Source organism: Mchenga conophoros, linkage group LG3, assembly GCF_057382185.1.
Source record: "Mchenga conophoros isolate Kocher_MC1m ecotype Shallow Benthic linkage group LG3, M_conophoros_male_GT1.1, whole genome shotgun sequence".
Taxonomy (NCBI): domain Eukaryota; kingdom Metazoa; phylum Chordata; class Actinopteri; order Cichliformes; family Cichlidae; genus Mchenga; species Mchenga conophoros.
The window spans coordinates 76758224-76770968 of NC_140528.1; the positions used below are offsets into that span (position 1 = coordinate 76758224).

The 12745-nt window shown below is 41.2% G+C and overlaps 1 pseudogene; it reads left to right on the forward strand.

Annotated features, from left to right (window-relative positions):
- Positions 1-798: 798 nt before the first annotated feature.
- LOC146580546 (uncharacterized) lies at positions 799-12483 on the forward strand (annotated as a pseudogene).
- The last annotated feature ends 262 nt before the right edge of the window (positions 12484-12745 follow it).

Consider the following 12745-nt stretch of genomic DNA (forward strand, 5'->3'; position numbering starts at 1 on the left):
GTTGTGGGGATTAATCCAGTTCCGACAAGTTTCAGCCGAATCTCACCGGTAGCAACCCAGGAATAGAGCCCCCGAAGGTCCATCTCTTTCCGAAGACGACAGAGCAGAACGTGAAGGCCGGCTCGCTTCCCCCGCTTTCTCCGACGAGGCCGCTGAAGCAAAAATGAGCTAGCCTGCAAGAGTGGAGGTAGACCTGGTGCTGCGTCGCGCTCTAACGGCGGTAGGAAAACAGCCTAGTTTCGTTGACTCTGAAAGCTATCCATTGCAGATTTGATCGCTAGCAACGCATGACGATCATAAATCCAAAGGGAGGTAACACCAGAAAAAACTGTAGCAAAAACACTTGCATAGCAAATAAAATAAACAAACACACGGACGAAGGCAGCGGCACAGCCAAACACAGGCGCCATCTTGACCTCAAACCCCCAGTGGCCAGACAATCTTGAGTTTTTTGATACTTTGGTTAAAGTTAAGAAGGGTACTTTACCCGTCATAACACTAGGTGTCTCTAACCCAACTGACCATGAAATTGTCATACCAGGCTGTACATTAGTTGGTTCGGTTCAGACTATTACAGCTGTTTTACCTGCCCAGGTGTTTGAAAAAGCCACATCTGTAGCTACTGTTAACCAGACAAATACACAAGCCCAGTGTAGCGCTAGTGAAGAGTGGGACCCACGTGTAGATCTTAGCCACCTGGGTGAAGAGCAGAGAGTATTAGCGAAACAGATGCTCAGAGAGGAATGCCAGTCTTTCTCTAAAACAGACAATGATATAGGCTGTATTGAAAAACTGAAAATGACCATATCACTCAAAGACTACGAACCAGTCACTACATACCTGTCTGTGCCACGGCCGCTCTACCAAGAGATGAAAAGTTACCTGCATGATTTAATAGCACAAGGCTGGGTCAGAAAATCAGACTCGTCATACTCCTCACCAGTTGTTTGTGTTAGAAAAAAAGATGGTACTTTAAGACTGTGCATAGACTACAGAGACCTGAATCGGAAAACCCATCCTGATCGCCAGCCCAACCCAAGTGTCCAGGACATTATGGACAGTTTGGGTGGAAACTCCTGGTTTTCGCTTTTAGATCAGGGGAAAGCGTACCACCAGGGGTTCATGTCAGAAGAAAGTCGTCCACTCACTGCTTTTGTGACGCCCTGGGGATTATATGAGTGGATTTGCATCCCCTTTGGACTTATGAATGCCCCTGCAGCATTTCAGCGCTGTATGGAAGAGTGCCTGGATGGGCTTTGCGACAACATCTGCATCCCCTATCTGGATGACACATTAGTTTACAGCAAAACGTTCAAAGATCACTTGGAGGACGTGAGAAAAGTGCTCCAGAGATTGAGAGGCTTTGATATAAAGCTTAAGCCAAATAAGTGCGACATGTTTAAGTCTGAGGTGCGCTATTTGGGCAGAATAGTGTCTGCAGAAGGCAGTAAAGTGGATCCTGCAGACTTTGAAGCAGTCAAAGCACTCAAAGGTATAAAACCACAAAATGTTGGTCAGCTCAGAAAAATGTTAGGCCTTCTCTCCTACTACAGACAATACATAAAAGACTTCTCAGTTGTTTGTATGAACTGTTAAAAGCTGACAAAACCCCAGAGAACTCAGACACCACAAAAGGGCCAAGGGCAAGACCAAAGAGAGCCAGTCAAGTTGTGCCCTCCTCAAAACAAATCGTGTGGACTGACCAGCATCAACGTGCGCTTGAGGAACTACTAGACTGTTTGCTCCACCCACCAGTGCTGGGGTTCCCAGATTTCACACAGCCGTTCATCGTACACACAGACGCCTCACACAAAGGTCTAGGCGCAGTGTTGTACAAGAGACAAGATGGTAAGCTGCGAGTTATTGCTTATGGCTCCCGTACTCTAACAGCGGCTGAAAAAAAACTACCACTTCCATGCAGGAAAACTAGAATTTTTAGCATTGAAGTGGGCTATCACTGACAAATTGAGAGACTATTTGTACTATGCCCCAACATTTACTGTCTACAGCGATAACAACCCGCTAACGTACATTCTGTCAACAGCCAAACTGAATGCCACCACATCAAGATGGGTTGCTGAGCTCGCTGATTTTCACTTCACCATTATGGTAAATGGCCTGTATTTATATAGCGCTTTACTAGTCCCTAAGGACCCCAAAGCGCTTTACATATCCAGTCATCCACCCATTCACGCACACATTCACACACTGGTGATGGTAAGCTACATTGTAGCCACAGCCACCCTGGGGCGCACTGACAGAGGCGAGGCTGCCGGACACTGGCACCACCGGGCCCTCTGACCACCACCAGTAGGCAACGGGTGAAGTGTCTTGCCCAAGGACACAACGACCGAGACTGTCCAAGCTGGGGCTCGAACCGGCAACCTTCCGATTACAAGGCGAACTCCCAACTCTTGAGCCACGATCGCCCCATTAAGTACAAACCAGGGAAGGAAAACAGTGATGCAGATGCTTTATCAAGAATGCCACTTGATGTAGAAACCTTAATGAGAGACTGCTCTGAGGAAGTGCCACCGGACACTATTGCAGCTGCTATCCAGGCCATTGAGGTACAGAAAGACACACCTGCCGCATGGACACTCTCAGCTGCAGCAATGTCAGTCACAGCAGAAGGTGAGCCAGCAGAAGCAACATTCACACCCATTCCAAAAGAACAGCTTAATGAAGCGCAAAAGTCTGATCCTGTTATAAGCCCTGTATTACAGTGTAAACAGACAGATTCAAAACCACTGCCCAAAGAGCTAAGAACATTTGACCCTAAGACAAAATGCTTGTTCAGAGAGTGGGGCAAGTTAAGACTAGATAACAATGGCACCTTGTACAGACTCACTTCTGCCCGGAAACAGCTAGTCCTACCAGATCAGTTCAAAAAGACTGTACTTGAAGAGCTGCACAATAATATGGGCCATCAAGGTGTTGATCGCACAGTGTCTTTGATACGTGAACGCTTCTTTTGGCCACACATGCAGGCAGACATCGAGCATAAAAGAAACCCAAAAAATGCCAAGAAGCTGTTGTATTATTAACTGCAATAGCTGGTCGCATGACAGCCATGGAAAGCCGACGGGTAAAGAGATCTTTTTTTTTTTTATCGGATTACGTAGTTGAAGAGAAATTTTTTAAGCCATGTTTCCGAAGTAAGAGCCGACGGATGGTCTGGATATACCAAATATAACGTCCCAGAACACTCCAGCTCACATGTTAGTCTGCTCCAAGCATTCCCACAAAGGTCAGAGTTTTGTAGTAGTTAATACGTCATTTTTCTTAACATAATTGGTGATATAGGTTACAAGTCTGGCGCTGAACAGAAATGGTCGCGCTATGCTCCTTTATTTATTGTGCATAAATAGTAAATTGCCCTGACACAATATTGCGTTTCGCTTCTGTTATTACCATGGTACACTGACAAAAACATATACTTTTATTCACAGGATAAAACTGTTGTTTTGTATCACTAATTGTCCAGTGCGATTACAGCATACAATATTATTGTCATTGCTAGATTTCTGTAATGCTACCAGAAATTATTTCCACTACTAATTAATTACCGTTGAGCTCAAAGGTTATATTAATAAACAGTTAACGAATGTGTATTTATGACAACGATTTGTGAGACTGGTAAACTTACCTTTGTTCGTACGATGGTCTTTCGTTCTACACGGTGCATTTCAAGGTCCTGCACCCATCCGTCGGTAAACTGTACCTGGGCTTGTTGCAGTGACCTGAAGTTACTAAACTTCATGAGTGTATGCACTCACTCCAAGAACCGTATAATTATAAATATGAGCGTGGTGAAAGTTGGGCAGCACGCTAACGTCTTTTGTCCCTCTGTGTGCTCGTAAGGGTCTGACCCTTTCACTCCTTTGATTTTTCCTCGTATCTTTTCTTTGTCTTTTCGTCGAGTCTGTCTTTGGACGGACCAGCATTGTTCTCCTTTTGTTTTGTACATTCCTTTTTTGTGCGGCAAAGAAAAAACAAGAAGGTATTGGAACCGGAGAATGAACGTTTTGCGGTGCTGCAAACGCTTGCATTTAATGCGGTACTTGGATTGTTTTGCCACGAGTTCCCGGCATGCAATGCGCGAAAATCACGTGATTCCTAAATAGGGGGGAGGGTGCATCCGGCCTCCTCGGCTGTAATTGGTCCAGCCCAGAGTCGATCATGACCAATTGGCCAATCCAACACCTTTCATTATATATACCCTTCCTAAAAAAAAAATTAAAAAAAATCCATCGGCCCATAAAAACAAAAAATCGCCAGCGGCCCACCGGGCAAATGCCCGGTATGCCCGATGGCCAGTCCAGCTATGGCTGGTGTGTATAGACTTTCTCCATCTTGAAAAATGCAAAGGCGGTTATGAATATATTCTAGTGATAACTGACCACTTCACACGTTTTGCCCAAGCCTATGCCACCACCTCAAAGTCAGGCAAAACTACTGCAAACCTGATATTCAATGACTATGCCCTAAAGTTTGGCTTCCCCTGTCGCATTCACCATGACCAAGAAGGTGAATTTGAAAATCAGCTATTCAGTCAGCTCAAAAAGCTTTGTGGCATGGCCGGTTCTAGGACAACACCCTATCACCCAATGGGGAACGGTCAAGTTGAACGTATGAACAGGACATTGTTGCAAATGCTTAGAACGCTAACTGAAACACAAAAGTCAAACTGGAAGGAATCTATCAACAAGTTAATGTATGCATATAATTGCACACGTTGCGAAGTCACTGGCTACTCCCCATTTTACCTACTGTTTGGACGGTCACCCAGGCTACCAGTAGATATGCTCTTTGGACTGTACTCAGAAACAGATTTTAGTGACCACAGAGACTATGTTGAAAAATGGAGAAAGGGCATGGAACAAGCATACTCTATAGCAAATGAGAATGCAAAGAAAGCTGCTGAAAAGGGCAAAAGACACTACGACACAAAAGTAAGGAGTTCTGTGTTACAACCTGGCGAGAGAGTTCTGGTCAAAAACCTGACACCTAGAGGAGGCCCAGGGAAACTGAGAGACTATTGGGAGGACACTGTTCACACAGTAGTCAGAAAAATGGGGCCTGACCTCCCCATCTTTGAGGTAAGACCGGAGAGAGGCAGAGGGCACTCTAGAGTGCTTCACAGAAACTTGCTTATGTCATGTGACCACTTACCTTTTGAAAAAGTGCCTGAAAAAGATAATCGTACAAGACATGAACAGAAAAAGACTGATAAACCTGTCGCTGTTGTGCCAGACTCTGATGATGAGGGCAGTGTTGATGAATACCGCTGTCATTACGCACCACCTCAACCTGTGTCCCAGCCATCAGAACAAGAACTTCTCACAGCAACGTCTCAGCCCGCAGCTTCAGCCCCTACTCTTGCACCAACACCAACACAGCGAGAGAGACACCCGCCAAGACGGATGACGTATGACCAACTGGGCACCCCATCTTGCTACAGTGTTCAGCCAGCACTGCAACTGCTTCCTGTGTACCTGGGCCTGGTTCCATGGTTTCCAGCTGTGCAGTCATACTGCCCTGTATATGTAAGTTGACACTTTTTCACTGATGACTTGAGAACTGTACTTACAGACTGTCATCAAGAAAAAGACATGAACTTTTCCCCATCTGTGGATTATAACCATAGACAATAGACTTTGTGAAGACTCACATATGGACTGGTTATAGACTTTGTCTTCAATCACCAGTGATGGACTGTGGTGAAACAGATCTTAAACCTACAGAATTGAGGACATTGGTTCACCCTACTGTTGATGTCCTGACTACAAGAGAATATAGACTGAAAAGCATCTTGTTGGTATAATGTCGGGACGACATTTTTTGAGTGGGGGAGAGTGTGACAGGTTGAAGGACTACTGCGTATAAAACTGTTCAGTTAATACTAATTCATATCAGTTGATATAAGGATGAAAATAATGTAAATATGGTAAGAAAATGGTTAAGAGTTTATTATTTTTCATGTTATATTAATGGCTTTCATGTTACTTAAGAGAACTACAATCTATACATCAGTGATCGGCTAAGCCTTTTCTGGGATTGATTAGTAGTGTCTCTATTCCCCACTAGGGGGCTTTCGCGCGTTCTCCTCACTGCAATAAACTACTGCATGAGAGACGCAAGTCATAATCACTCTCATGATTCTTTTCAGAATCAGAATCAGAATCAGAATCAGAATACTTTATTGATCCCTGGGGGAAATTATTTTTTGTTACAGTGCTCCATTTTAAACCAACATTAAGACAAGACAGACAATACGCTAACTAAGAATAGTACAATATATACATATATATACATACATACATACATACATACATAAGTCACTTATAAATAAATAGTTGGAAAAGAAACATGTGTAGTTGTAGCAGCAAACAGTGTGTTAAGTGGATGCGTTGTACAGTGGATGCGTTGTACAGTGGATGCGTTGTACAGGGAGATGGCCACAGGCAGGAAAGATTTCCTGTGTCGTTCAGTGGTGCTTTTCGGTAATCTCAGTCTCTCACTGAACGAGCTCCTGTGACTGACCAGCATGTCATGGAGTGGGTGGGAGGTGTTATCCAACATTGTCTTTATCTTGGACAGCATCCGCCTCTCCGACACCACCTTGAGGGAGTCCAGCTCCATCCCCACAACATTGCTGGCCTTACGGATTAGTTTATTAAGTCTGTTGGCATCTGCGACCCTCAGCCTGCTCCCCCAGCATTTTCCCCCTGTTTTCAGGTAAAAAGTGTTTAAAAGTTGATATATTTCCAATGTGTACACTGTTAACATATTTAAGAGGTAATCCTTCATTGTTTTGTAAGCGTTAGAAGCATTATATTACAGTTTTGTGCACATATACGTGGCGGTTTTGAGCTGTGTTTTGTACTGTGTAATGGCCATTAAGATAACTGCAGGAGCTAAAAATGCTGCGATTGTCAGCCATTTTGTCAGGAAACCTGCTCAAGTATATGTATAGTAAGCACTTCAGTATTTCGGTTTATTATTTAGTGTTTTTCTTCCACCTTGTGACATTTAGCAGTACAGAATGTGAAACATTTCTGCTCATTTTTGCTGCAATAAACTACTCCATGAGAGACGCAAGTCATAATCACTCTCGTGATTCTTTTCCCCCTGTTTTCAGGGGTGTAACAATTCTGATGGTTTTCTACAGCAGGAAATGTCACTAAAAATGTCCACATGTCAGTTCTCTGTTCCTCTGCTGCTTTCCAATCAAGACACGAAACAGTGCACACTCATGCTGTGGGCCATGAGAGATATTGTTAAAAAGTACAGACCTCAGTCTCTGTCAGAATCCAAGGGCTTCATTGAAGACAGAATCGTTCTCTCTGAACTTCCAATGATCTCTTTTGTCAGACTGGGTGAGTGCTCCTCGTCCAAGTCAGAGATTCTCAATAAACTTCTGAGCAATTCTCAGCAGTACCATGACACCTTTGTTCATCGCAACATGGAGTGTGGTGACAGTCCAAGAAGAATATCCAACGGACTGACTGAAATTACTTGGTATCTTCCTTGTGGAAACACAAACATTGATATTTTCAGTCAGCCAGTGGCTGTAGCTAACCTTCGTGGGGACATTGCTTCATTTGAAACACAATACTCCTTTCTGTGCCAGACATCTGCAGCAGTTTTTGTGTTCTTTGACCATTTGGACTCTGAGTGCAGTCTACTTACTAACCAACACCACAAGGCACAGATCTTCTTGGTAGGTAACTATGAGAGCCAGATCTTCAGTTTAGATACTTTAGAAACAGTAGCAACAATGTTGGGCTTGACTAACAACAACATCATTATTAAGACAAAACAAAAAAATGCTGCCAATTTTGTCAAAGGCTTGAGGAAAACAATCAGTGATGTAGTTGAGAACTCACAGATAAAGATGCAAACAGAGCAGATGGCAGAAATTGCCCATGAACTGGGAATCCTGGTTGATGAAGACTCTCCAGAGTGCCAGATATCAAGGAAAAATGCAGAAGCCATCACTACTGAAATTCAAGATATCCATATATTCAAAGAAGATCAGCTTCAACGGCAAGGTGAAATATGGAAAGAACTGACCTGCTTAGAGAAGGAAGAATTTCGGCTTAAAAAAGTTGGCTCCAAAAATATAGAAGATTACAAAAGTGAACTTCAGCTGCAGAAAGAAAAACTGAGGAAAAGGCAGAACTCTTATGACATGTCCACAGCTATGACATGTTTCATCAATGCAATATCAAGGCCAGGAACAGAGAGGTTTTATTTCTTGAAATGGATGCGAATGAACCTGGATAACCTGTCTTGTATAAAACTGTCGGAACTTCGGGAGAAATATAAAGAAAAATGCAAGAACTCTGAGAACAAAGAGGAGATCAAGGCGATTGACAGACAAATTTCCAACAGCTCACTGGGGACTGAACACTTCTTCCGTGAAATGGGTCAGATCTATGAAACCTCACTGTCCCTTCCACAAACAGATCCAGCACGTCAGCAGTTGCAGCATCTGCCCAAACTGTGTGCAGAGTTGTTGCTTGATGGATTTCCTCTTGAGCTTGTAGATGGAGATGCATCCAACATCCCTCTCAGATGGGTGAGTGATGTTCTCTCTCAGCTCAGTGACTTGGTGTCTCCAAACAGAAAGATACGTGTAGTCACAGTTCTTGGAGTTCAAAGCACAGGAAAGTCCACTCTCCTTAACACCATGTTTGGAGTGCAGCTTGCAGTCAGCAGTGGTCGATGTACTCGAGGTGCCTTTATGCTGCTCATCAAAATCAGTGAAGACATGAAAAAGGTCCTAAACTGTGACTTCATGCTGATCATTGACACTGAGGGCTTAAAGTCACCAGAACTTGCACAACTGAACAACAGCTATGAGCACGACAATGAGCTTGCTACACTTGTTGTGGGGCTGAGTGATGTCACCATTGTTAATATTGCAATGGAGAATTCAACTGAAATGAAGGACATCTTACAAATAGTTGTGCATGCTTTTCTCAGGATGAAGGAGGTGGGCAAAAAGCCTAAATGTGTGTTTGTTCACCAGAATGTGTCCGATGTTTCAGCCCATGAGAAGAACTCACAAGACAGGAAACTGCTCCTGGAACAGTTAAATGAGATGACCCAGGCAGCAGCCAAAATGGAAAAGATTTTCAACATTCAAGATTACATAATGGCTGCACAAAAACTGGCTGACAGCATCATTGATGCTTTCACTCAATTTGTGAGAGAAAAAGTGAGAAGGAAAAAGATGTACTGTGACACGTAGGAGATCCTACACATCACTGATGAGAACCTTGAGAAAAATCAAGACGTCAAGGCAGACCGTGAGTTTGAAGTTCTTCTTAAAAAGCATGTCTGTGGAATTGCTGCCAGAGAGTTTACAAAAGCGCATAAAGAAAATGATCCCTACATATGTTTGATTAAAAACAAGGACAGGTTTTGTGATGACTTCAAACATGTGGTTAATAAAGAAGACCAATGTCAAAAGAAAGCAGAAGAATTCACCAACCAGTGCTTGAAGCCTGCTGTTGAAGACTTTATCAATCAGTCCCTGGGTCCTAAAATCATTGATGAAATGCAGACATGTGAGCAGTTCAGCACACGAATGTCCTTCCAGTGTTCAATTTTACTGGATCTGCTTTTGAAGGAGGATTTTAAAAACTACTAGAAATATATTTTCTCAGGATTATGTAAAGACATACTCAACCAAATAGTGGAAACTCAACCAAAACTGTGTCAACAACATCTGAAGATATTCACAAAGAACTTGGTGATAAACTGGTCATTGCTCTTGGTGCTTTCATGTTTTTGAACAATGCTGACAAGAACAGTTTGCTGACTGGCTCATAGTGTCTGTGAATTAGATGGAAAAAGATCTGAGAAAAGAGTTTCAAACATTGAACTTTGAAATGAAACTACAGCATCTCCATGTGCAGCCTGAAAATGAGTTTTTCAACAAACTGGTTGGTTGTGGCAAACAGTGTCCATTCTGCAAAGTTCCATGTGATGGAGGAGGAAAAGTCCTTACTAAGCACTCTGCTTCAGTGCATAGGCCAGAGGGTCTGGGTAAATACACTTGGCATGTAACAAAGAAACTTGTCACTGACATATGCTCTTCTCTTATGATCAGTAACGGCCGTTTTAGATGCAGTGCTACAAAAAGCACCCTTACAAGTGTTACAAAGAAATTTATCCAGACTGGAAAATCCCTCCAGATTCAGACTACTGGAAATATGTAATGGCAAAGTAAAACAAAGACTTTGCCAGAGAATATAAGGCAGAACCTGCTGATATTCCTGAAACTTGGAATGTCATCACAAAAGAGCAGGCAGAAAAAAGCCTCAAAAAAACATCAAGTAACAACTTATATTCCTCCTCATCTAGAACACATTCCAGATATCATGTCATATCATTTAGTTTCAGTTTTTGTCATATAGAAGAAAAACTAATATTTCATAGACAAACTTAAATACATTTCTCATGCACTTTAATGACTATCATTTAAAATAAGCTTTAAAAGTGCAGTTATTCAGGTTTATTTTATGTGTGTTTGCTTTTACTCAAGAATTTTTTAGTTACTGATTTAAGTAATTATAATAAAATTGAAGAAAATATATAAGGCTATTCACAAGCTTATTGACAGATGTACATGAGCTTATTTTTGCTTTGTCAGATAATAATTATGTTTGTTATAGATGACTGATTTATTTGTTATTTGTTATTTGTTTTATTAGGACAGTTAATTAAAAAGAAGTCCATACAAATTGTCTGTTGCTGAGGGATCTGATGGCAAGTATTTACATCTTTAGCATTTTAAACAATCATATATCGGTTATAAGTATGTGACTTTCTTACTCAGTATTTAGAATTTACTTTTCTTTCACTTGCATATGTGATCTTACATATTTTCCCTTTTTAAATTTTTTACAGGATCATTTTATATCTGTATGGTCCACAGAGTTACATTTTCTCTTATGTTAAATCACTGAACTGTAACCTTGGTTACCTCAAGGTACCTTTTTATAATTTTCCCATAGATTTTGCCATTTTCATTTTGTAATTTATTTATAAATTCCATGCATTCTGCTGGCCCATACTGCAAATAAAATCCTCTTCTGTGCTCATGTACTGAATTTTTGGCTAAATAATCAGCTCCTTTATTGCCTTCAAATCCTGCATGTGATGGAACCCATATATTCTGATTTCTTTCTCTTGCTTGCATAAGTTAACTTTGGAATGCACATCAGCCATGATGTGCAATTAACCAGCAGACTGGCCACACATTGAAGTTCACAACTGCTCACATATGTTTTGAAATTCCTTGCTGATCCCACATATTTCCAGTGTTGGCTAAACAGGGTTTAAATTTGAATAATTTCATTCTGTCCTTTTATTTGTATTAAGTACTTCAGTTTAAGTTTATTTATTTATTTTCTTTTTCTTTTCTTTTCTTTTTTCTTTTCTTTTCTTTTCTTTTTTTTGCAATTTCACCCATATCTAGTAAAAGGGACTGGCCCTTACAGAATTTTTAATTGGGGTGATAAAAAATGCTACTTGTAGACCTTTTGACTGAAAGCTCTACAAGCTTCTTGAAGGGGCAGCTGATCCATATGCCATACAACCATTGTGAATGATAGATTTTATCTTTATGTTGGCTCTATATATCATTAACAATAACTCTGTATTGGTACCCCCATTCAGATCCTTCCAATAGTAGGGTGTGTGATTTCCTTGGAAATGAAAGTGAAACTACACCCTAACCTTACTGAGATAAAACAATGACAATTTGCAGTAGTTTTGGTTTTGTTTTCATGCAAGCTTATTAATCATGCACTGTTCCTAGGGAAAAAAAGTTAAAGTAACTATCCTCAGAGATGATTGCTCCAAATGCACAGAAAAAACATAACATATGTTAGCTTAATTGGTTAAAATTCATTTACCACTTTAGGGAGTAGTTCATGCAAGACCCAACAAGTCAAAATTAATGGTCAAAGCCATCATCATGAGATTCAAAGCCAGATTTAAAAATGGTATGCACCAGCGCAAAAACCCAGCTCAGAAATGAATGCAGCCAATGAAAGAGTGTGAGGCGGGGAGTTTTGTCTTAACAAAAATAATAAAGTGTAAACTCAGGTTTTACATGTGTTTCTCTCTGAAAACAGCAAGGCAGTTCAGATAAATTAACAAAAGCTGGAGAAGAAAATCAATATGGTTTTATATAAAGGTCAATGTGTCTGTTAGTTGTTGGTGTGATGTGAAAGATAATGAGGAGACTTATCCAGAGTAGAGCTGCATTATCAGAAACTATTACACCATATAAACCTGTGTGTAACAGCTGACCTGTATGATGTATAGACAAACATGAAAAATTATTTACCATCTACTCCCAAGCCATCTCTGTCTAAATACAAATACTGTTACAGTGCCATCATTGCTCTGTTTTTTTCTCCAGGCTATTTGAGGCTGCAGGTACTTCTTAAAGTCTGACACACTAATAAGGCCAAATTTTGACAGACAGAAGTTTTAAAAAGAAACTATGTGAACGTCACTCTGCATGCATGTAATTTTATGTACCGATCTCCATGTGTAAATGCAAACAGCAACTCATAAATGTTTTTTCTTCTTTCCCCCTATTCATCCATTTTTGGATCCAAACTTTGAGTTGCCAGGGTGCTGGAGCCTAACCCATTTGTCATAGAGTGACACAGGGATAGATAAGAATATAGCCATAAAGATTCTCTCTCTCAGG